General features: G+C 47.2%; 1 protein-coding gene across 23 annotated transcripts in view; it reads right to left on the bottom strand.

Annotated features, from left to right (window-relative positions):
• Positions 1 to 24,167, bottom strand: part of NRCAM (neuronal cell adhesion molecule) — a 731,897-nt gene that overhangs the window by 460,175 nt on the left and 247,555 nt on the right. The window lies entirely within an intron of this gene.

The raw sequence follows: 24,167 nt of genomic DNA, 5'->3' as shown, positions 1-24,167 counted from the left end.
AAACAAGTATCGACTGGCCTTGTACGGTACACAATCAATCACCATTACATTCAATGGAAACCCGCTTGCCTATTCCCTCTGTCTCGGGACGATAGCTCAGAGGCAACGTGCCCACCTTGGAAGCAAGAGGACACGGAGCAACACAGGTTCGATCCCCGGGTCCGCGCTTAGGAACCTCGCGTTACAAATAACCTAGCATATCATATCACGCAAGGACGCAGCAGCTCTCCAACTCATCTACGGACCGCCTCACAGGCGTGAGACTTTCCTGGATTACAGACTTTCTTTCCACAGCTTCAGTCTCCACGCGACCAGCATCTTCCTTGGAGACTTCCACCTACCAGCACTGCATAACCATTTCTTCAACTTCTCCACCTCTGCAACCGCCACAGCACTGTTAGGAACATTTAGCCAAACCTCAAATGGGTTGGCAGATACTTTCACTGTAAAAACTGGCCACGTCTGCCCCATATACTTAAGAACTCTGTCGACAAATGGTCCATTGGAGCTCTTGAGGAATGCTCGTGCAAAGCCCACAAATGGCTGGACGTTCTATCCCTCAAGGCCTTGCGTTCCACTTACTACTTACTACTTAGGCTACTTACTACGCCACACCTCCTGGCAGCCTCATACGCCTAGGCCATGCCACCAGTGCCCAGTACACCCTTCTATGCCAGGTACAATGTCCATTTGCTCAAGGCCAATTCTCTCATGGCTAAGTTGGGTTCCCAAGCTGCACTTGGCACATAATGGCAGCACCTGGGCTGAGAGCTTATACATTGCATATAATGCTAAACCTGTCCTACAAATCCATGCTGAGCACAGGAGGGCAGTACTCGGGCATTGGTGACCGCACTGGCATATATCATAGTGCTCTTAACCAAGTGAAACTGCATTTAGCATATGCCAACAATAATTGGCATGTGGGACTCCAACTGGCATAAGATAGCAGCAACTGTGCTTTTGAGGCATATACTAGCATTGGAAGGCAGTGCCCCTAGCTCAGTTGGTTGCGCGCCTGCACCATTACAGTTGCACTGCGGAGAAATAAGTGCGGCGCCCGAGGAAATATAGGGTTGGTAACTAAAATAGCATGGTGTCTGCTTTATTAACATATTGGTATTTTAATTGTGTTACACCGAATTTTGTTACATTAAGGTCGCCACTTATTTCAATGTTATTGCGGTTCAAAGATTACGTGACAATTTCCTGTGATAGCTCTGGGAATTGAAGGTCAAGTGAGCGGGGACCAACAGCACCAAGATAGGTGGTCATTGTTAACAGGAACAGCCAGGGGCACGCTGAGACGCGGGTGTACAGTCACAAGACTGGGCCCATGTATCGGTCAACTCTCTGGAAACCCCACCCTCACCTAGGAGTAGCACTCAGATCCCAAATGACCACAAGCTCACTCATCCAAACTAGGTTCAAGAAACAAGGAACTGGGTGGAGGACCTTTGCCATCAGCGCACCGGACATTCTGGAATACAATCCCAAAGTCCTCAGGTCGGAAGCCATCTTGCCCAGATCCAAAAGAAATCTGAAGAGGTTGTAGAGCAAAACGTTTCCTTCCGCCACCTGATGCCAGCCCATAAAGCACTAGCCGGGCAACATCTTCTTCTACCCCACCATCTCTGGATTCTAAGCCCCATCCCCTCCCCGGCCTCTCCTTCCCGCTCCCCTCTACTGGTGCCCTATGCACTCTGTCACCAGGTCCTCATGGTCCGCAACCTACTCTCATCACTTAATCGATTATATCCGCGGTGGAGAAGGCCTCCTTTGTAAGCAGACTGTGTTTACTAGTATAACATTAGAAGTCAAAACATTTAGCTTAATAAGGGAATGCGTTCTGTGCCGGCCGTCTTTTCAGTTTTCGGCCATGCTTACGCGGAGCACCTGTGGGCTGGATCCACGGATGTGGAGGGCATTGTTTCAGCCTTCGGAGATGCTTATGCGGAGCACCTATGGACTGGATTCAGGGATGTGGATGGGATCGTTTCAGCCTTCGGCGATGCTTACGCGGAGCACCTGTGCACCGGATCCACGGATGTGGAGGGCATTGTTTCAGCCTTTGGCAATGCTTACGCGGAGCACCTATGGACCGGATCCAGGGATGTGGAGGGCATCGTTTCAGCCTTCGGCGATGCTTACGCGGAGCACCTGTGCACCGGATCCAGGGATGTGGAGGGCATCGTTTCAGACTTCGACAATGCTTACGCGGAACACCTATGGACCAGATCCAGGGATGTGGAGGGCATCGTTTCAGCCTTCAGCAATGCTTACGCGGAGCACCTGTGGACCAGATCAAGGGATGTGGAGGGCATCGTTTCAGCCTTCGACAATGCTTACGCGGAGCACCTATGGACCAGATCCAGGGATGTGGAGGGCATCGTTTCAGCCTTCAGCAATGCTTACGCGGAGCACCCATGGACCGGATTCAGGGATGTGGAAGGCATCTTCTTGATGCACTTAGGGATGTGGCAGATTCCTAAGTGCTTCACGAAGATGCTCTGAGAATCGCGAAGAGGCTTTGGGCATATCCACATTGTCTCCACAGCAAGTACCTTCATCACACACAAACATTTTATTTATTTATTTTTCCATTTGTAAAGCACGCTAAGCCCCTTATCCTAAAGCGCCACCTATAAGCAGAAACTATTGCACTGGGGAACAGCTAGGAGGGAGATGCTATATGCTGAGGGACACAAACCTTGTAGCTGTTTGGTTATTTACCCATCCACTGACTGCCCATGTCCATGCTAAACCCTATGGCCATTGTCACCCACTTCCTGTCCCTTCTCACTTAAAATACATCCTCCTATGATCTCTTTGAACTAGCTTTATCAAACATTAACATCAAGCGTTGTGCTCGAAGTGCCCGACAGTGTTATTTCAAAATAGTCCTCTGAAATTCAATGGCTTAATTGGATCTATAACTCCATGCGTTTTCCAGGCGATGCTATAGTGTTTCCAGGTACCCACACCATTTTGAAACAGCTGCGATTAATGGCCAGTTAGTACCATCATGGCAGCACCCGGGAAAATCCCTAGCCATGCCTGCACTGGCCACGCTTGTTTTATTTCTAAATGATGGCTCCCCTTTTTCCAGTTTCCCGCATCACTTTATTAAGTCATTTAAGGGCAGTGTTACAAACACGTGGTTAATAAGGGGTGTGTTTTCCCTATTTTAGAAACCTGTTGTTTGCAGCATTTCCGGTTTTAAGACATGTTGGATGTTGGATAAATCTGCTACATCATAATTCCTGTGGTAATAGTGCCAATCTGTGTTGGAAATGGAAAACACATACTGGGAAAACTCCCCTGCTTCCCCTTCGGGAGCATGGGGGATTATCAGTGCTGTGGGCGGGTCTGAGGCTGAATTGTCAGTGGTGTGGGTGGGACAGGGAAGGGGAGAAAAGTGTCGAAGAATGTGCATGCCCTGAATATAGGATGCTGGCTGCTTTGCCTGAAAACAAAGTGCATTTTGGGAACATAAGAAGTCCCACCAATTTATCAAACATTTCTGTGCTATTAATTCAAACGTTCGTTCCTTCTGAGCATGCAGTGTACACTTGGTATGGTGCTCATTTCCTCTGTCAGAATAGTCACCCTGACAGTAAAATGTGTGCACAGCATGAGACATATATACACTGCTTTGGACGGTTTAATTTTTAAGTTTGTGCCGTTGAGCAAAGGACAACTTTCAGATGCAGTCTGTGAAAATGTGCGCTGCACGCGTAGAGAGCTTTCTCAACTTGTTTGGGTTTCGGATTCGTATCTAAACGGAAAAGGTGCTCCCCAACAGAGGCGTTGCTAGGGGAGGTTTAGAGGGGCTATGGCCCCGGGCCTTTTGGTTGTAACCCCGGATAGAAGCTCAGAGGCTACAACAAAAAGGCTACACAGCCCCGAGTTCCAACAGTCCCGTCATTACCGATCCTTTCCAGTCCTAGCAACACCCCCCGCTCCAAAAGACAGTTTTTGCCAGATAAGAGCTCTGTCTTGTTCCGGCCCAATCCCTCCCCTGGTGCCAATGAAGTCCTTAAAACACAGCAGGAAAAGGTTTCCACGTGGTCTGTCCTTTGCATGTTATTACAAAGAGATAGATCTCCAGGCTTGTGCGCTTAGGGCAAGCGAGCCGACAATGCACCCAAGGAATGTGCAAAGCCATGTGTGCACAGATGGGACAGCAGTGTGTATTTATACATGAGTGCCAACCATTGCAGAGGCCTCACATACTGGGCCTGGACCCAGAGGCACGGTCCGAGCCAAAGGTGGGGCAGGATCTAAAAGCGGAGACAGGTGCCCGCCCCCATCACTCCAGACGAAGAAAATACACCCTGATGCAGGGCAAGGAAAAGCAGAAACAAAGACCCGGTAACAAACAGGATGCTGCAGGGTGGTGTCACAGAGTCCAAAATCCCACTAGTGGCCGCTAGAATAATAACAATAGTGGCATTTCATCTTGTTGTAAATGGCATGCATTATAACCCTTCAGGTTATTGACCACAGAAGAATAAAAAGCTGAGTCGACAGAGTCGGATTTAAAATCTGTTAGGGGTCATCAAAAGCTATGCCAGTTAAAATCACTGATCTATATGACTGGCAAAAAGTGTGGCTTTTGATGTGAACTGTTAAACAGTATAATATTCTGTGGTACTGGCTACTTACATATTGCTCCCCTACAGAAACTGCATCCATTTTTAGACTGTCACTTGTGAATACAGATTTCCATTACCAGGCCCACAAGAGTCTCTCCTTGGACAACCACAATATTGTTTTGTTCTGCCTCAATTGTGTGAGAAAATGGCGCCAATTTCTTCAGGAATTGTGAGAGGAGATGAGTATTTCTTCCATACGCATGACCACGTGACCCCACTAGCAGAGTCAGGGACGAGACATGTAAGAGGCCAAGAGAGCGGTGTACCTGGAGGAGGCACAGGGCCCAATCACAGCACACTTGGAGAGCACGCCAATGGTACTTCTGACCAATATGGTGCCGAGTGACCTGTGTGGTTAGTTAGAGAAAAGCTGGTGGTGGTGAGAGACCCGTACAAGCGAGTGGGAGCTTGCGAACACAGTTGAGCTGCTCACAACCGAATGCTGCGACCAAGGACCAGAAGACGTTCCATGGGTATTTCTGACAGAGAAGTCCTGAAAGTCCAGCGGAAAGTGACCCACCAAAGAAGGTCTCGCAAGTGGATGGCCTGCTGTATCTCTACCACGTCACCCCAAACGGGGCGACATGGAATAAACAGCATGATGTCGGGACTTCCTCGCAGAAGCCGGCAGTTACGTGCCGACTCTGAACCTGGCTGGCGGTGTTTGCTTCAGCGCTGCTGCAGGCGGCCATCATTCCTTGCCCACACATACACACGGGGGGGGAGCTACTAGGAACGTGAGGTTTTAACATGACAGTGATGTACACTTTGGTGAGAAGGCTCGATTACTCTTCCAATAAGGTCCACTCCTCTATTCCTCATTATGGTCGTGTACACCTAACAAATGGGATTTCATAAGTGGTTTTTAATTCATGTTAAGTTTGGATGAAGCATATCAAAAGTTAGGTACAACAAGTTGGGTCCACAAACCCACCTACCCATGCCCGGAAATCTTGGCTTCCTTGACGTCTGACGTCGGCATAGAGTAAAACATTGCAAAGTGGACCTCACTAAACACACTTGTTGCCAACAGTTCCAAGAAAGCATCAATCCAAAATGAACTGCTCTACTTAGATATTTGGCATGCTGTTGACTGGTTCTCGTCCAGTAAGCCCCCTCATTGTATAAGTCATCATCATCCCCGTTTTTGTAGAAGCAGAGCCCCAACACCTTGTTCCACTGTACTGGATTTTGTCCTACATCCGGGGGGCATTGACCTCTTTACGTCTTTCAAAAGTAATACTGTCCCAAGAGCAGGGGATCCAATTCCAAAGTTTGGTGCCAACACCTAAGCCCCACCGTCCTTCTCTGAGAACCCAAGCAACAGTGAGAAGGGTTGCTGCAGCTGACCTGAGATGGCAAGGGCGCAATGGGGCCCTTATGAAGCCTAGAGAGGTGGCCTCTTGAGGGAAAAGCATTATGGGTAACAGATAACAGGCTGGGAAGATAGATGAAGCCCAGCACGCTCGCCTTGGGAATTGGTCAATGTAGTGCATTATGGGTTCGATACCCTGGTTGCGCTGACCTATCAATGCACCTACCCTCCGCACAAAACCCCAGATCGATAAATTGAGTACCACAAGTGGGTAATTATAGTGCCACCGATAATTACAGCCCTTAGAAGCTGAAGGAGCGCTACATAAATCTACAAATTATTATGATTACTAATATTATGACATTATTAAATTAACCTGTTTCACGGGCTATATACCGGAGGTCATGGCCCAGCAGCCTGAGTTCACTCGGGCCTTTAACAAGGGTACCGAGATGTTACCCCTGGTATAGCCTGTGGAACGGGTTAATAATGCCATTAGCTGCACGGGTTACCAAAACGGTAACCCGAGGTGTTAAAAAAAGTATTTTCATTCAAAGAATAGGAACCAGGTGTCGTCCCGTTCATTGAATGAAAATATTGTGCAAAGATGGCCACCATGGTTGAGGAAGGCCGGGCTCCATTTGAAACCCCTTTTCTTTTTCCATGGCAGCCAAGCGGGTCAAGGAGAGAAGCTGCAGGAGCTGTGGCGGCAACCGCCGCCGCAGCAAACAGGTAAGGGGGGATTGGGCAGGTGGGGGCCAAAATGACTGCGGTGGCGGTGGGGGAAAATGGAGTGCTTGGGAGCCGGCGATCAGGCGGCTTGGAATCCGGGCTAGATTGTGAGTACGCCCGCCGTCTGCTGCTGCATCCTGGTGTCTTCTGGTGCTCCGCCCAGCCTGAACATTCAAATCTGACATCAACCCTTGGGAGGGCGAAGCCCGCGGGGGTCAAGGGCGCGGGTGTTTGCACCTGCAGGGCGTTCGCATCTGGGGTGCGAGCTGCGGCACCATGAGATAATCTGAACCTTGACAGATTACAGGAGATACGCCTGCTTTGAATCATCTGTTCCGTGGCGATAGCGGACACTTGAAGCAGTTTGTAGGAGATCCATGTCATGCGGGAGGAAACAAAAAACACAGGAGACTGGCAACTGCGCAAGTAGGTCAAGCCAACTGGTGACACAGGCGTGACATGATTAGGGGCGCAGACCAGCACAATCAGTTAATTGACATACGTTTTTTGGCTATCTGTGCTGCCAATTTGTATGATTGTTCTTTTATTTCGATTATTAACAGCACTTTGGCTTTTTTGGATAGCTCATTTATTCCATTAGGCCACGTTCTGGCCAACTGGCAATGCTTGATTCTAAGTCTGCCCCTAACCCCATGTCTATGTCGAAAAAAAGCTGACGGTCATATACTAACTCGGTCTGCAAGGCCTTCGGGAGAAGTCCACTCCCTTATCAGTGAAATATACCACATTTTTGGTGCATTCGGTGCTCCGCTTAAGCCCGGATCCATATGGATCCAGTGACACACCCGATGGCCAGTCTCGATGTGTCCCCACTACTTATAATGTCTTCGAGTTGAATGTTAGATCCTGATAGTGGGCCGCTGTTAGGTGGCGCTAATGGACGGCTTGAAAATCTGGTCAATGTGGCTGAGGAGATGCAAGCCACACCCATGGGGGTAATTGGTGACGATTTTCTGGACACCAGGACACCCAAAACAGCATTTTCTCAGGAATTAGCACCTCCATGCGATTCAGCGACAAACTGTATCCAAAAGCAGATTGGCGGGGGAGTATAAAGTTGAAAGAGTGTCAGCAGGGCTGCTGACAACCAAAAACCTACTTCTGTCCTCGTTTGACGTTATTGGGAAAGGAGCGAGCAAGGGTGAATTAAGAAACCGCCAAGAGGGAGGTAAAAGGGTACCTGAGAAGTTGCTGGAATCTTGAGAGTCTTTGCCTAACAGCAGTGCTGGTATTGTGATTGGTTATTTATAACGCGCTTAATACCCAGAGGTTTCTAAGCGCAGACACGAAAATCGGACCTGTGTTGCTCCGAGTCTTCTTGCTTCCAAGGTGAGCACGTTGACCCTGAGCTATCCTCCCGAGACATGATGGAGCCCACAAAGGGAATCGAAACAAGTACTCATTTCGTGTGTTCCGAAGAGGTTAACAGTCTCCAGTCTGAATCAGTCACAAGCGAATATGAACCCAACTGGCAAATTAAAGACTCTGCCTCTCTTTTGCCTAAGCAGCCATTTGATTTGAATAAAGCTGCTCTTCTAGGACAACTGATTTTTGGGACAAGATGAACAGTAGATCGAGAGGTGTTTTACATCCTTTATCTACTTTAAATAAGTTGTACCTAGGTCAGCCAGTTCAATATATTTACACCGGGTCCCGAAACCAGTTTCAAACCATCGTGAACCTGGAGACTGTCTCCTTAATAAATGCTTGTATTGGCTTCGGTGTGTGAGAGGATGTCTGTTTGTGACTCGAGAAAAAATGGTGAGCTGTACTAGAACCTGTATGCAAGAGGGAACTGCATCTGATTCCATTAGAATTGAATTTGGTGACTCGGCCATGGCTGAGGACATATTGAACTTTAATCGAAGATGTAACCCTCCGTCAATTGGGCCATTGAACGAAGTGCTTACCCTTTGGAAAGATCGTTCGAGCGGCCCATGCTCACGTGAGCCAATGCACAGGTGGGCAACGTGTGCTGGTCTTGGAAGCAAGACCACGCAGAGCAACAGAGGTTCGAATCCCGGATCTGCGCTTAGAAACCGAACTCTGGTACGGTATTAACACGTTATAAAAAAAAACAATTAAATAAATAAATACATGCTGTCCCTTTAGGGAAAAGACTATTAGGTGACACTTATGGAATTCGATGCTCACGATATTTGCTGAATTGAAGCTCCAGCGGGCTCTTTTAGATCTAAAATGAGATGCACTTGTTTTGCACATCACTTATGATTGGGCCTCTAGGATACTTAGTTTAGTTTTCTTGGCGTCCGATGAATTTTGAATGAAATGTTTGTGCCGAATAGGTTTGTTTTATATCTGTTGTACAATTTTAATGGCTTGCAGCCGAAACAAAGTTAGAAAAGAAAGAAAAAGATACCAGGTCCGGGGAGACAAGGCTCTGTTCCTTGGAACCTGTCACCAGGGGAGGTATCATATTACCCACTTGTCGCTACATCCAAAATAACAATTAGTTTTATATAGCGCTTTAATCTAAAGTGCTTTACATAGGACATATTTACATACATTGCTATTAGAAAAGTAACCCACAAGTAGTTATTTGCCCCCACAATATAAAACTCTAGGGCAAAACGGGTACTGTGTCCGCATGACGTTCTTTGCGGGCCACAGAGAGGCTCTTACGGCATTTCACCGCCCGCCTTCCACACCTGTGTATAGATGATCTGCTTTGCATGCGGATGCCTGAAGGTAACAGTTACTCCTCATGGTTACCCTGCCTTGCATTTTATGGCCATTTATGAAAGCGTAATGCTTGTGGTCTGCATGAAATATTCATGCTTGTGGGATAAATGAAATGCGGACGGTAATATCTGAGAGTGGGTTAAATAATTCATTTCCGCCTGTTAGCAATCGACTACATCAATGCCATAACCACCATGGGCCGCCGTGTTGTTTCCAGTGCGCGGAAACATGGCAAAGATTTTAAACAACAGCTCATTGGAAATTGCGATGCACTGACTCGCAGGAAGCCCTGGCGTAGGTTCTCAGGGTGCAGGTCCTCCATTACATGGTTTGGGTTGATTTTATCGATTTTTTTTGACAGATACATTTTGCCACATATATATGCGGGGAGATCCCCAGAAGCCCCCCCATAACCGCTATACATTAATTGTATATCTAAACCTCCCCACATATATATGGCAAAATGAGCATTAATAATTGCAACCATTTCTCCAACGACCAATTTGGACCCACAATAATCAACCAATCCCCGTTACATGAGGTCCAACTTCTGAAAATAATGCTTGCTCTCGATGAGGGTGGGTGGGTTGTTCTAGTCTGACATGTCTACCAGTGGATAGGACAAAATGGCCGCCTGCAAGTAGCAATCAGTGTAGGTAAGCAGGAGATCTATCATGAAATTAATCATCCGACACCAAAATATGAAATCGACACCAAAATCCATATTGCATATCGATCAGATGTCCAGGTTTTAGGGCTAGGGCTGCATGTTGGAGGTCATGCAAGACTAAACGTTTACCAAACTATATAGTTGCTCTAGAAGAACTAGTTACTCTTACCTTGTAACGTTCTTTCGATGGGATGTTCCTCCGACGTATTCCTTATCTTAGATAGAAATCCTTCAGCTTTGCTGGCCTCGGAAAATTTTTTCGCCAGAGGGCGCTGCGCGTCGATGATCGCCGAGTCGATGACCCTCGACGGCCTCCGTGCCGACGTCGACGTCATCCTGCCTATAAAGGCCGCGCGCAGCGTCCGTTGCTCAGTTCCGTTTTGTAGTCCCCAGTAATGTTTTTGGATTAGACTAATCACCTTGAAGGAGCATAGGCTGCAAACCCACAGGAAGTCATACTGCGGGGATGGATGGGAGGGTCGATAAGGAATACGTCGGAGGAACATCCCATCGAAAGAACGTTACAAGGTAAGAGTAACTAGTTCTTCGAAGGGATTGTGTCCTCCGACGTATTCCTTATCTTAGATAGACTCCCATAGCAGTGGTATTGTGACTGGAGGCGGGAGTAATAAAAGTTATGTTACCCTTCCAGAATGGACAGAGTGTAACACAGCCTTGCCGAATCTAGTTTCTTGACTAGAGGAGGAATCCAGGCTATAGAATTTGGTAAATGTATGTGCGGACGACCATGTGGCAGCCGCACATATATCTCGAATTGGCACCCCTCTTTGAAGGGCTGAGGATGTTGCGATACCCCTGGTAGAATGAGCCCTTAGATTTTGAGGAGGCTCCTTTCCTGCCAATTTGTAGCACTCCAGAATGGCTAAAATAATCCATCTGGAGATGGTTTGTTTTGTTATTGGAAGGCCCAACTTATGTCCTGCATAACCTACAAAGAGTTGGTCTGCTTGTCTGATCTTAGCCAATCTGCTGATATAGAAGCTCAAGGCTCGCTTAGGGTCCAGCCTGTGCAGTCTCTCTTCCTCCTTCCCCGGATGAGGAGGAGGGTAGAAAGAAGGTAATATAATCTTCTGAGTGATGTGAAACTCCGAGACTACCTTCGGGAGGAAGTTAGGCTTCACCTGAAGAACAACTTTGTCCTTGTAAAAGATTGTATGTGGAGGTTTACACGATAAGGCTTGCAACTCGCTAACCCTTCTAGCAGATGTCAATGCTATTAGCAAAACAGTTTTGAGGGTGAGAAGCTTCAATGAACAAGAGTGTAGTGGTTCAAAAGGGGCACCCTTTAGGAAGTTTAAAATTAGGTTTAAATCCCATAAGGGAACTTGAAAAGGTTTCGGGGGATAAACATTAGTTAATCCTTTTAGGTATTGTATTACCAATGGAATTTTGAAGTATGAAGGCTCCTCTGCAGTGCGCTTAAAGATTGATAGCGCTGCGAGATAGCCCTTAATTGTGCCAACCTGTAGGCCTGAATTAGCCAGGTAAAGTAAGAATGACAACACCATAGGTGTACCACAAGAAAAGGGTTCAATATTCTTTTCTCTGCACCAGCTGCAAAATTTGTTCCAACGGCAGCGGTATAGAGTTTTAGTTGCCGGCCTTCTGGCCGAAAGCAACACCTCCATAACATCATCCGGAAGGTCCCAATCCTTGTACCTCAACCTTTCAGACACCAAGCGTGAAGGTTGAGGGTCTTGATGGCTGGATGGAGAACCTGACCTTCCTTCTGCGAGAGAAGATCCTCTCTGTATGGCAGTCGAATTGGAGGGCAGATGGACATGTCTAGAAGGTCCGGGTACCACGTTCTCCTGGCCCAATCCGGGGCAATTAGGATCATGGTCTTCCGAAACCTTCTCAACCTCCTGATCATTTGAGGAATGACAGGGACCGGAGGGAACGCGTACAGAAGTGGGAACTCCCAGTCCACTACGAACGCATCTCCTAGAGCTCCTCTCGGGGGAAATTCCCTTGAGCAAAATCTGTCGCACTTCCTGTTGATACTGGTGGCGAACAGATCCACTTGAGGGGTTCCCCAAAGGGCGAAGATCTCTTGAAGGACTTCCTGAGCTATCTCCCACTCGTGAGAGACTGTGCTCTGCCTGCTCAGAGCGTCCGCTGTCAAGTTCTTCTCTCCGGCTAGGTGAATTGCCGATAGAGAGATTCCTTCCTGAATTGCCCAAAACCAGAGCTGCATCGCCTCTCTGCACAGTGGTAGTGAGCCTACGCCTCCTCTTTTGTTGAGGTAGTGCATGGCCACTGTATTGTCCGTCATTATTAGGACGTTTCTTCCCCGTACAGACGGCAGAAAAGCCTTCAGCGCTAGTCTGATGGCTCTCAGCTCCAACAGGTTGATATGTAGTCTGGACTCCGATGGAGACCAACGACCGCTGATGGTCAAGTCGTTGGCGTGAGCTCCCCACCCCGTGAGTGAGGCATCCGTGACTACTGTTATCTCCGGCCATGGTTGCCAAAACATTTCTCCTTTCAGGATGTTCTCCCGACAGGCCCACCACTGAAGGTCTCGGGCTACTTTGACCGGGATCCGAAGGAGATCTGTCATCCTTCCTGAGAACTGTGACCACTGAGTTCTCAGTGCCCACTGGAGGGATCTCATTCTCAGGCGAGCCTCCGGCACGAGGAATATGCAGGATGCCATGAGGCCTAGCAACCTCAGAAAGTCGTAGGCTGGGAGATATTGGGCATTCTGAAATCTGATGACCATCTGCAGAATATCTCGAGCCCTCACCTCTGGTGGCAAGGCTTTTCCCAGGGAAGTGTCCAGGACTGCTCCAATGAATTGGAGTCTCTGTGATGGTATCATCTGTGACTTCTTTAAATTGAGGGAGAAGCCCAGCTTGTGAAGGAAGTGGCAAACATAATCTAGTTGTCTCTGAGCCTGTTCCGAAGATACAGCTCTGATCAACCAATCGTCTAGGTAAGGGTAGACATGAATCCCTTCCCTCCTTAGACTTGCAGCCACAACCGACATTAGCTTGGTAAAGACCCTCGGGGCGGAGGTTAGCCCAAATGGCAGAACTCGAAATTGATAATGAGAGCTGCCAATTGCGAACCTCAGGTATCTCCTGTGCCTGGGATGGATCGGCACATGGAAATAAGCGTCCTGGAGGTCTAGAGATACCAACCAGTCCTGAAGCTGGAGGGCCTGAAGGATCTGAGAGAGAGTCACCATCTTGAACTTGTCCTTTCGGAGGAATTTGTTCAATTCCCGTAAGTCTAAGATGGGTCTCAGTCCTCCGTCCTTCTTCGGTATTATGAAGTAGGGGGAGTACCAACCCTTGTTCCTTTCCGCTACAGGTACCAGTTCTATGGCACCTTTCTCTAGCAGGTCTAAAACCTCCTGCAAGAGGAGCGGATCTGGAAGCTTCAAAGGGTTGTTCCCCGGTGGATGACTCTGAGGGATATGTAGGAAGGGCAGGCAGTAACCTTGGGCCACTGTCTCCAGAGCCCAAGCATCTGACGTAATAGCCTGCCATTCCGTCAGATGGTGAGTTAACCTGCCCCCTACTGGTGTTCTGTGAGGGGAGACCTCAGAGTGGTTTTGAAGCGGCTGATGCAGTTGCCGAAGGTAAAGTGGCTCCTGCTCCTGCGGGTGCGGCTTTCTTTCCCCTACCCCGTCCACCACGGGTAAATCTTCCTTGGCCTCTTTGAGCCGGTCGTCCCCTGCCCCTTCCATATGAGGAATAGTAACGAAAGGACCGTCCTCTCCACGATGATCCCGAAGGACGAAAGGTATTCTGACGGATAGCAGCTCCCAATGACTTGGCTGCTGCCTTGGACGTTTGCAGTTTCTCCAAACTGTCATCCGCCTTCTTTCCAAAGAGGGTAGAACCGTCAAAGGGCATATTCAAAAGCCTGGTCTGCACGTCAGAGGCAAAACCAGACTTCCTCAACCACGCATGCCTGCGGATTGTGGTACTTGCCGCCATGGCCCTGCTGATACTGTCAGCAGAATCTAGGCCAGTTTGTAGGGTCTCGCACATCGCATCTTTACCATCCCTGATGATGTTTAAAAATGCGTCCCTTTCCTCTCCTTCTTGGAGGCAGTCAGCCGCTGATGAAGCGCACTCCCAAAGGGTGTGGCTGAACCTAGCGAGCGTACAGGTCGCGTTAATAGACTTTAACGCCATGCTACAGGCAGAAAAAACCTTCTTAGCCATGGCATCATACTTTTTGTCATCCCTATCCTGCGGAGCAGTGGGGTATGCAGATGTGCTGCCTGATGAGGTTGCAGCCTGTACAACCAAGCTCTCAGGAGTAGGGTGTTTTGACAAATATTCAGGGTCAGAACTAGCCACCCTGTATTTTGTTGACAGTTTTTTATTTACTGCCGGGATAATTTCTGGCGTTTCCCAGTTTGTCAAAATCCTTCTCTGTAGAGCAGAGTGAAATGGAACCACAGGATCCTCCTGTGGGCCCTTGTCCAGTATGTCAGTGAGGTCATCCTGCTGAAAGGCAGGAGAAGGTGCAGACCAACCCATAAATTCTATGATTCTAGACATCAGAGCTCTATATGGAGTCTCCGCATGTTCTCCTGGGTCTGGTTTGATAAATTCTGCTTCAGGAGAAGTGTCCAAGCCACTAGCTTCCTGAAGTGCATCCTGAAGATTTTTTAATCTTCCTTCCTCAGAGGCGAAAGTCTCTGGCTCTGGTGATGTGGTCCTCTGTAAATCAATATCTTGGTCTGAATCCTCCCTTTCCTCAAAAATCGAGGTTAAAGGGGGATACATTGGTTTTTGGAATGGTATAAACCCCATTTCCAATGCAGAAGGAGCCATCATCACAGGCCTTGAAAACGTCGATGTCGTCGACACCGACGTGAAAGTACTCGAAGGCGCCGTGAAAAGCGTCGAGAAATGTGTACTAGGCCTCGAAGAACTCGAAAGGATCGGAGTCCTGCTCGAGAACGACGTCGACGTTCTCGGCGTCGAGTCGGAGGTCTTTTGTCTAACCGTTGGCTGTGGAGTAGCCGTGGTTCTTTCCTTCACCGGCGTCGATATCGGCGTCGACGTCGGCGTCGACTCGATCGACTGATGCGCCGATGAATCCTTCGACAACGGCGTCGATGGCGCCGACCTCTGTTTCGAAGGAGTTTTCGACGATGGCGTCGATGATGCTTTATCTCCCGATGGCTCGAGGCGCTTTCGGGTTGACTTTTCCGCCGGGTACTGCGACTCGCGGCGTTTAGATTTTTTGGGTTTTTTACCCGGGGTATCACCCTCAGCTGTCTTCGAGGGGGACGAGGCCGCTTTCTCGAAGACGCTTAGCATCTTTTTCCTGAATTCCTCCCACTCAGCTTGCGAGCTGCGTTTTGTGGGGCAATGAACTCTCTCAGGAGAACTCGACGAAGATGACGAAGGGGATCTCCTACGTCTCTTCTTCGAGTGTCTCGATGTCGACGAGTGGTGGGAGCCACTTCGTGATCTAGATCGAGAGTGTTTTTTATGGTGAGGAGACGAACGTCTCGACTCTACCGAAGAAGCTTTCGAGGAAGTTAAAGTTGACCTACCTCTCTCGAGCTTCCCCCTACGCTCCTTCAAGGCTTTCGCCGTCATGGAAAGGCATTCCTCACACTCCGAACTCTGGTGCGTGATTCCCAGACACCACAAACAGACCCTGTGAGGGTCCGTCAACGACATTTTCTTCCCGCAGTCTCGGCACTTTTTGAAACCGGACCGAGGGGTCGTCGGGTCGGAGGAGGATGCCATCGATATCGAGGTAAATAGTAGTTATTATATACGTTATCTTGACGAGAACTGAGCAACGGTGTTCCGAGGCACAACGAAGCGCGGAAAAACGGAACTGAGCAACGGACGCTGCGCGCGGCCTTTATAGGCAGGATGACGTCGACGTCGGCACGGAGGCCGTCGAGGGTCATCGACTCGGCGATCATCGACGCGCAGCGCCCTCTGGCGAAAAAATTTTCCGAGGCCAGCAAAGCTGAAGGATTTCTATCTAAGATAAGGAATACGTCGGAGGACACAATCCCTTCGAAATGTATTTATATGACATTATATAGGGTGCGTGATTACACAAGGCAATCAATGATTTATGGCATCAGTTATAGAAGGTCCACACAAAGCATGGGCGAGACGGCTCTTACAAAGCTAAAACCCTCAAAGCTACTAGAGGCCTGACCAGGCCAAACTTTAGGGGTTTTCTCAAGGTTGTAGAAAGGGGGATTTACAAGTTTCAACTTTGCACCTATATAAAGAGAGGCTAGTATAGATTCAGGATAATCGATGGTGGCCATTTGAAGTGGCAGGATTAACAAAGGCTTTTTAGGGAGCGTGTCTTTACCCAGGATAGTGTTGGTTACAGTAGAATTAGATTGATAACAGGGCATAGGCACAGTTTGGGAATTAAGTTTCAATTCTGTTGGGGGGGGTTGTGGGTAGGTGATTTTTGGGTGGAGGGGCAATACACCCTCGATGCATTTAGTAGGCAGAAGAGAAGGCCAACACATTTAGAAGCCAATCAGCATTTAGTAGGCAGAGGAGAAAGCCAAAGCATTGACAAGCCATGTGCATTTAGTAGGAAGAGGAGAAGCCCAAAGCATTGAGAAGCCAATGTGCATTTAATAGGCAGAGGAAAATGACAAATCACTGACAACCCCTTATTCATTTAGTAGGCAGAGGAGAAGGCCAACACCTTGAGAAGCCAAGGTGCATTTAGTAGGCAGAGGAAAAGGCCAAATCAGTGAGAAGCCAATGTGCATTTAGTAGGCAGAGGAAAATGACAAATCACTGACAACCCCTTATTAATTTAGTAGGCAGAGGAGAAGGCCAAAGCATTGAGATGCCAATGTGCATTTAGGAGGCAAAGGAAAATGGCAAATCACTGACAACCCCATATTCATTCAGTAGGCAGAGGAGAAGGCCAACACATTGAGAAGCCAAGGTGCATTTAGTAGGCAGAGGAGAAGACCAAAGCATTGAGAAGCCAATGTACATGTGGTAGGCAGAGGAGAAGCCCAAAGTATTGAGAAGCCAATGTGCATTTAGTAGGCAGAGGAGAAGCCCAAAGTATTGAGAAGCCAATGTGCAATTAGTAGGCAGAGGAAAATGACAAATCGCTGACAACCCTTAATTCATTTAGTAGGCAGAGGAGAAGGCCAAAGCACTGAGAAGCCAATGTGCATCTAGTAGGCAGAGAAGGCCAAAACACTGAGAAGCCAATGTGCAGTTAGTAGGCAGGGGAGAAGCCCAAACCACTGAGAAGCCAATGTGCATTTAGTAGGTGGATCAAAAGTCCAAACCACAGGTGTATTTAGTAGGTGGATCAAAAGGCCAAAGCACAGTAACAACACAATGTGCATTTAGTAAGTGACGAGTAGGTCATGGTACTCATACATCCATGTGCATTTAGTAGGCGGTGGAGAAGGCAAAGCACTGAGAACCACATGTGTATTGTGTAGATAGAGAGGGCTAAGGAACTTAAAGCCCTATTTGCATTTAGTAGACATTTAGCACAAAGAACCTCATGTGCATTCAGTAGGCGGAGAACAACAAGGCATTGAGAACCGGATGTGCATTTACTAATTGAAAGCAAAAGACAAAGAACCAAGAATCCCATGTGCACGTTATAGGCATTGAAGACCATAGCACTGAAAGCAGTGAGTGCATTTATTAAAGCGAAGATGTCAATTCAACTAAAATGATTTGTGGGGAATCTACTAAACCCTTAACAGCAGCATATCGTGGACAATGTAGCCTTTTCAAAAGGCTGCAGCAAAGAACAAACATCACTCGCAGGAGGTCCTGTCACTCGTGCAACTGTTGGAGCTCGAGCGATCACGCATAATACATAAACATGAACTGGGTGGCGACGCAGAAGCCGGGCAACTGGCTGTGCAACTGCCTTCGGAGAGGGGAATATAGAGTAATGGAAGATTTAAGACTTTAACAATATATGTAATCTTTACTCTCAGGTCTCATTACCAAGAAGATGCCCCCACCCTCAAAAGCAAAGATCATGCACCTGCCGACCCCATAGGAGAAAGATGGACCGGCACGTGGGGGGCTTTGTCGGTGGTGCAGGAGCACTCAAAGTCAAGAGACAAAATATGGAGCGCACAGAACAAGAGAGAGGACGTTCTAGTCAGAGGATGGCGGATCCCGACATTCCCAGAGAACGGAAAGAATTCTGAAAGGCAACAAGCCCCAGCAACTACATACGGAACGTTTAACCATGGAGGGGCAGGGAATCAGTCTGGCAAACCACACCAAGGTCAGGACCCAGTATGAACCCTTTACATATAGGTATGCCTTTTGTCCCCTCTGGTTCTGTTCTACTTTTGCTGGCTTAATTGTCTATGTCCCTCGTTGGGTCTAATTTTAATTCACAGATATTTAAATAGGTCCACTCAGAGTATGCAGGTAGACCCTCTTTGGTCTCGCTTTTACTGTGACACTGAGATCTGTGGCCACAAAGCCCACCCCATAACCCTGCGCCTAATGAGTGGGAAGTGGTTATAATAGAGGTCTCTCATTGGAGTGCCCGTGGGCTCATCCCCCGACACCATTCCATTGATTGGAGCAAAGAGGCTGGAATGTATGTTATGTTATGTTATGTTACTTGGCATTTATATAGCGCCTTATACATCATTGGTATGACCTCAAAGAGCTGGTAGGTTGAACGCCCTTGGAAACCGCAGTTGAAGTCAGTAGAGAGAGAGAGTGTTGTATGGTGCGTGGGCGCACCGGATATGTGTGCAGCTGGTGTGGTTGTTGCATGATAGCTGCTTCCTAGCGGTAGGTGCGGTGCTAATGAAATCAGTTGGATGTGTTCAGTCTGGAGGGTGGACACCCAGACTGAGTTCTGGCTGCGTTAGGCCTGAGGAGACGCCTAAGCTAGCCATAGAGGACTGTGATTTCTATGTTTGATTTGGGAACTGAATTTAAACCCATCTCCATTGCTGTAAAATTGCTACTCAATGAAGAAAAGTAGGATTCGATAAATACAGAGAGAAGGTTTCATAAACACACTCATTACATTGATGGCAATACTTCTAACAGGACAGCACAAAACTCTCAACTGACTTTCACTCCACATGAACATTTTTGAAAGTAAAGCGGGTATGGGAGATGCCCAGAAGAGGAAAGATCTAGAAGCCCACTTACAGGATCAACAGGATACATATTCATCCCATCATGAAGATAATTAGTCACAGAAGTCTAGTGATTGCCAGCGGAAGAGGCGAAGAGAATTGCTCATGTATCGTGCTGACAATTTTCTCTGAAAGGCTCCCACCATCAATGAGGGAAAGAATTCAATGAAGCACAACAGCTGCCAATGCCTGCATGAAGAGCTAGCATCAATGAAGATGCAGTGCAAAGTGGGAGAAACAGTGGCAGAGGATCTTAGAAGGGCGTATGACGAATGCTAATGATGTCGCTCGCACTCTCTGCAGGATACAGCAAGGAGATTTCTTAATAGCTGCTAGGTCTTGAGAAACCTCAGGACTCTTCCTCTTCACAAGCTAAAATGATCTCCTATTGGTTGGCTCTATTAACGGTTGCTCCAGTCGGCTTCTGAGAACAGGACACATATCTAGGTACTCAACCAATCCTTGCCTAACCATGTGACTCATGGTCCGATCACTCAAACCGGCCGTAGAGACCGCGCAAAGACACCTGTAGCTCAATGGTCACAAAATGGCAGACGCATCTCAAGTCAATGTATAAGGTGGCTCTAAAGTGTAACCAGTGTATTGGACCATCTTTGCAACTCAAGGTCTCTTCAATAAGGTTGTCCATGAAATGTTCGAATGCGAAATGTCAGTGGGAGAAAAAAACGAAGGTTATTTAAATGAAACTGACTTTCTGTTTTTTCTCCTGCAGACATTTCTGACAACCTGCTCCCCCTGACCCCGTTAGTTACTTGTTGGCAGCACACCTCGTTGTGTGCCGCCGACTCCTCCATCCTTCTGCGACGCCAGTTCCCTTCAGTTACGTGCATGAGAACGGGCGCTGCAGGGTTATATATATTTCTTTTACTTTATGCTATCGGGAGCGGGGGACACCCCCACATCCTCTGATGCCATTATGGTGACCAAGGGTGCGAGGGAGACCCCTGCTCCATTTGTTTACTAATGGCACCGAATGGTAAATGTGTTCGAAATGTGTACGCCTGTATGCAATTTTCGTACAACTGAAATTCGATTAAATATACCATTCGTTTTTGTATACACCTATTTCTACAGATACCCTACAATAACAAAGTAATTGGCCAACCGGAAGGAAGGAGGACTTGCACGCAATGTTCCTCAGGTAAAGGGAGTTATTTAGCAAAAAGAAGCAATCCCAGGTATCTTCACACTTGCCTGAATCGTCAACAATCTCCAATAGCAAGGATTCCGCAACACCCCTTTTTTTTCATGATGTCTGGAGGGTTTTCACACATATCCTGGCAGGAGGATAGTTCAGGGGCAATACGTTTGTCTTGGAACCAAGACAATCCACTGCAACACAGGTTCTAATCCCCGGGCTTGTGCTTAGAAATTAGTCTCCAATATTAAGCGTGTTATAAAAGAACAATTATAATTATACACTGGAGGACTCTGTAAAAGCTCTTGAAATTACATTAGAATTTTAAACGGGTACAGCGCTAAATAACGGGTTACGATACAATCCAGCTTGCATGCAAAAGAAAGAAGCGATTTGTATTTGTGAGCAGGCTATGCCACAGTCCTTACCCCATTACTGAGGTACACAAATGGTTAAGGGTCAGACACACAAAGGAGCTAATTTCCCCATCTACTGCAGTGTACAAATAGATGTAAAACAAGGTTTGCACACGGTTTTACACCTCTTTTTGCACTTTGGTGGATTTTGTAGTATTTAGCAGGCAGAGCTGGGGCCCAGACCAAAATGTACATGTTCCCCTCTGCAATACGCTTTTCCTGCCAGATGGTAAAGCACCAACGCCAGCATTTTGATGCTGCATTAATGGTTGCAATTCCTATGGAATCCTCCAGCTTTTAGCACCTGCTAAATGCTGGCATTTAACAGGGATTCCTATGGAGGCCTGAAGCATTTACACTTATCTACACTACAAAGTGCAAATAAAATGCTTGTACACCTGGGTCTGCCTGGATTTGCATCCATAGTGCAAACCAGAATGATTGCAGGGATGGGGCTATTGAAACATTGCAAACAGCTCTTGCAACATTTAGATGAGTGGTTACAGGAACACTAAGTTTACATTTACAGATCATTAAATTATTATCTATGACTTCATATGGTTGATATTACAATACTACAAAATTAAACTAAGTGGTACCAACTGGTTATCCCTCAAAGATGTTTTGTCCAATCACACCCATGAGTTGTAGGCCCATTAGGTTTGTCCAACTCCGAGCCTCGAGGTGCGGAATCCTGACGGGTTTCCAGGATATCCCTCATTAATATTCATGAAGAAAAATGTGCATACATCAAGAATCATTATATGCAAATTTATCTCATGAATATTAATTAGGGGTATCCTAAAAACCGAGCCGGATCCAGCCCTCGAGGCCTGGAGTTGGACAACCCTGGTAGACCGTAACACGTTGGCTATCCCTGGTTTCCACAGATGCAGAAAACAATTGAGCAGCGAAGGCAAGAAATCATTTTCTGAATAGAGGACTAATGTCCAGGAACATTCCAGAAAACAGTGGTGGGATCATGAACGTCCAAGGCAAATTATTAAAGCAATATTTAGGCACGGCAGTACCTTGTTAGCAAGACAGTTACTAGAATGCCTAAACTACTTGATAAGGATTGTTATGTATTGCATTGCTGTTGATAACTTTAAAAATGTTCCCTGAAGAAAGAAACCAAAAAAACAACACATATTACACTTTGCATAAGGCGCTCTGTCCTGAAAGCATTATATGTTGTGCTTCCAGCTCAGCTACTCACAATAATTGCCCTCAAACTAGTGAGAAACCTGCACCAATTATTTAGCAGTCAAGCCTTGAAGCATTGAGGCTGTCTCTTGAATAATCCCCGGCGCTCTAATGACACTTGACAGCTAGTCTCGTCCTCACAAACAGGAGCTCCAGCTCGAGAATGCTTAATGGCGACGCAAAACCGCTCTGCGGCACCGCACCGGTTTCACATTGCTGATCATCCATAACAGCACAAGATCAAAAATATCACTCCCTATAATTAAAAGGGGTTCCACCATTCTGTATCAATGGAAGAGTAGCTGGCAAAAATGGAGATAAAAAGCATTTGAAACAACATTTCCAACACAGGGAAATGAGAACTCCGCTGTATGCGCGAAGCCCGAGGCGACCGCAATGACAGAACTCAAGAGTCCTGTTAAAAGATGTAAGATTGCTCCTCATTTTTGTTGTATTCAAAACAACTCAAACCTAGGCTATCCCTCAGTGAGAAACAAAAAGACGACAAGCACTGTTGACTAATTATCCATCAAATTATATTTATTTTTTGTTCTCATCTACGGTGAGCAAAACAATTGCTGTATCAGCGAATTGGCCTGAATCATTAACAAATCTCAGGGCTCATATATGGCAAATTTATCATTCGACCAAAATGTACAGCCGCGGAGTTGGGCGGTCACATAACAATGCATGCTCAAAGCTTAGTCATAGCAGGTCTGACCATGCTTACGGCAAGTGAGTGCAAAATGTCCACAATCCTACTCTCTCCTGGCATACCAGTATGTTGGCCCAGACCCTCTCTCTGACTGCTGGTCTTTGCTGGCGCAGGGTAGAGGACCACTGTAAAAGGGAAACGTGGCTTCCCCCCACAGAAGCTCTATTACAGAACCGGAAAACTTACACAGATCATAGGCTCTGAACACTGTGTAGTCCAGGGGGCCGCACTTCCAGCCTTTTGAGGTACAGGATAGTGAGCGCGACGGCCGGCCAGCTCCTCGTTCCCACGTTTTAGAAGGACCTTCAAATGGGATATTGTAGTTTTGAACAGCAGTGTTCATTGGGCCAAGAGAGGGCCTGTGGTGCCCCTTCTTGGCCTCCATCAAATGTCTCTCTCTCTCCAGGTACAACTGTCCACTCCAGCAGGAAGATGGCGTAATAAGTAACAGTGCCTGAGGGTCGATCCCAGTTCCGCGGGTCTCGGAATCCATTTGACTGAACTACTTGCCCTACTTATTAGTGGGCAAGTTAAGAGGTGCTGAAGAAGGAAGCCATCTTGTGTGGGAGTTGCAGTGCAATAAGCCATTAAATCTGTACTAAGGCAATTGGATGACTTTACCACAGGAAACGTACAGTTTGCGTGTCAGGGTTTTTTTTGGTAACAAAAAGTAAATTAAAAAAATAAATAGTACCATAAAATATATGTTTGGGTCAATAAGTAGGCCGCCAATCAAGGTGACATCAAAATATTGACATGAACCTGGCAGCGCACAATACAATGTGGTCCTCCACCGCAAATGCAGGGTCGCCCCTAAATAGCCCATGTTTGTTACATCCCTGCATACAGTCTTCTGAGGGTTTAGCCAACGGAAGAGGCTTGCTTTGCAGCCTCTATCACATCACGGCAGCAATGAGTTCACATGTTAGCTGGAGTTCATTGTGAGTTTAAGGTTCAACACCAGATATTCACTTTAATAAATGCGTCCCATTCCAAGCAAACAGTACTCCGATCGGCAAACTCCCAACTACAAGTATTACCCGGATTCTAAGCAGATCAGAAGACAGGACGTTCACGTATACAGAGGCGAGATGTTGGGGCACTGTACCTAACAACCTCAGACCATTTGAAGATCACTTGACTTTCATATACAAAATAAAATCTCACCTTTTGGGGGCAATAATGCTCCCCCCATCTCTTGCCCAGTGGTTACTCCAGCTTCATCACTGGGCTGACTACCATAACAGAAGATTTCTACAGTGCCAAAAGGTTATTCCGATGGAGATAATGCACTCCTAAAATTACACCGAACCTAACATCTGTTCCAACAACATGACTTCCAAAAGCTCTCATTAGAACAAACACCCACTATTGAGCAGCTAACCAGAGACCACCTTCAGAAGCGTATCTAGAAGGAGCTG

Source organism: Ambystoma mexicanum, chromosome 12 (assembly GCF_040938575.1).
Source record: "Ambystoma mexicanum isolate Mex_15411 chromosome 12, UKY_AmexF1_1, whole genome shotgun sequence".
In the NCBI taxonomy this organism is placed as follows: domain Eukaryota; kingdom Metazoa; phylum Chordata; class Amphibia; order Caudata; family Ambystomatidae; genus Ambystoma; species Ambystoma mexicanum.
The sequence above is the reverse complement of the archived record's forward strand: the minus strand, read 5'-3'. Positions and strand labels throughout refer to the sequence as shown.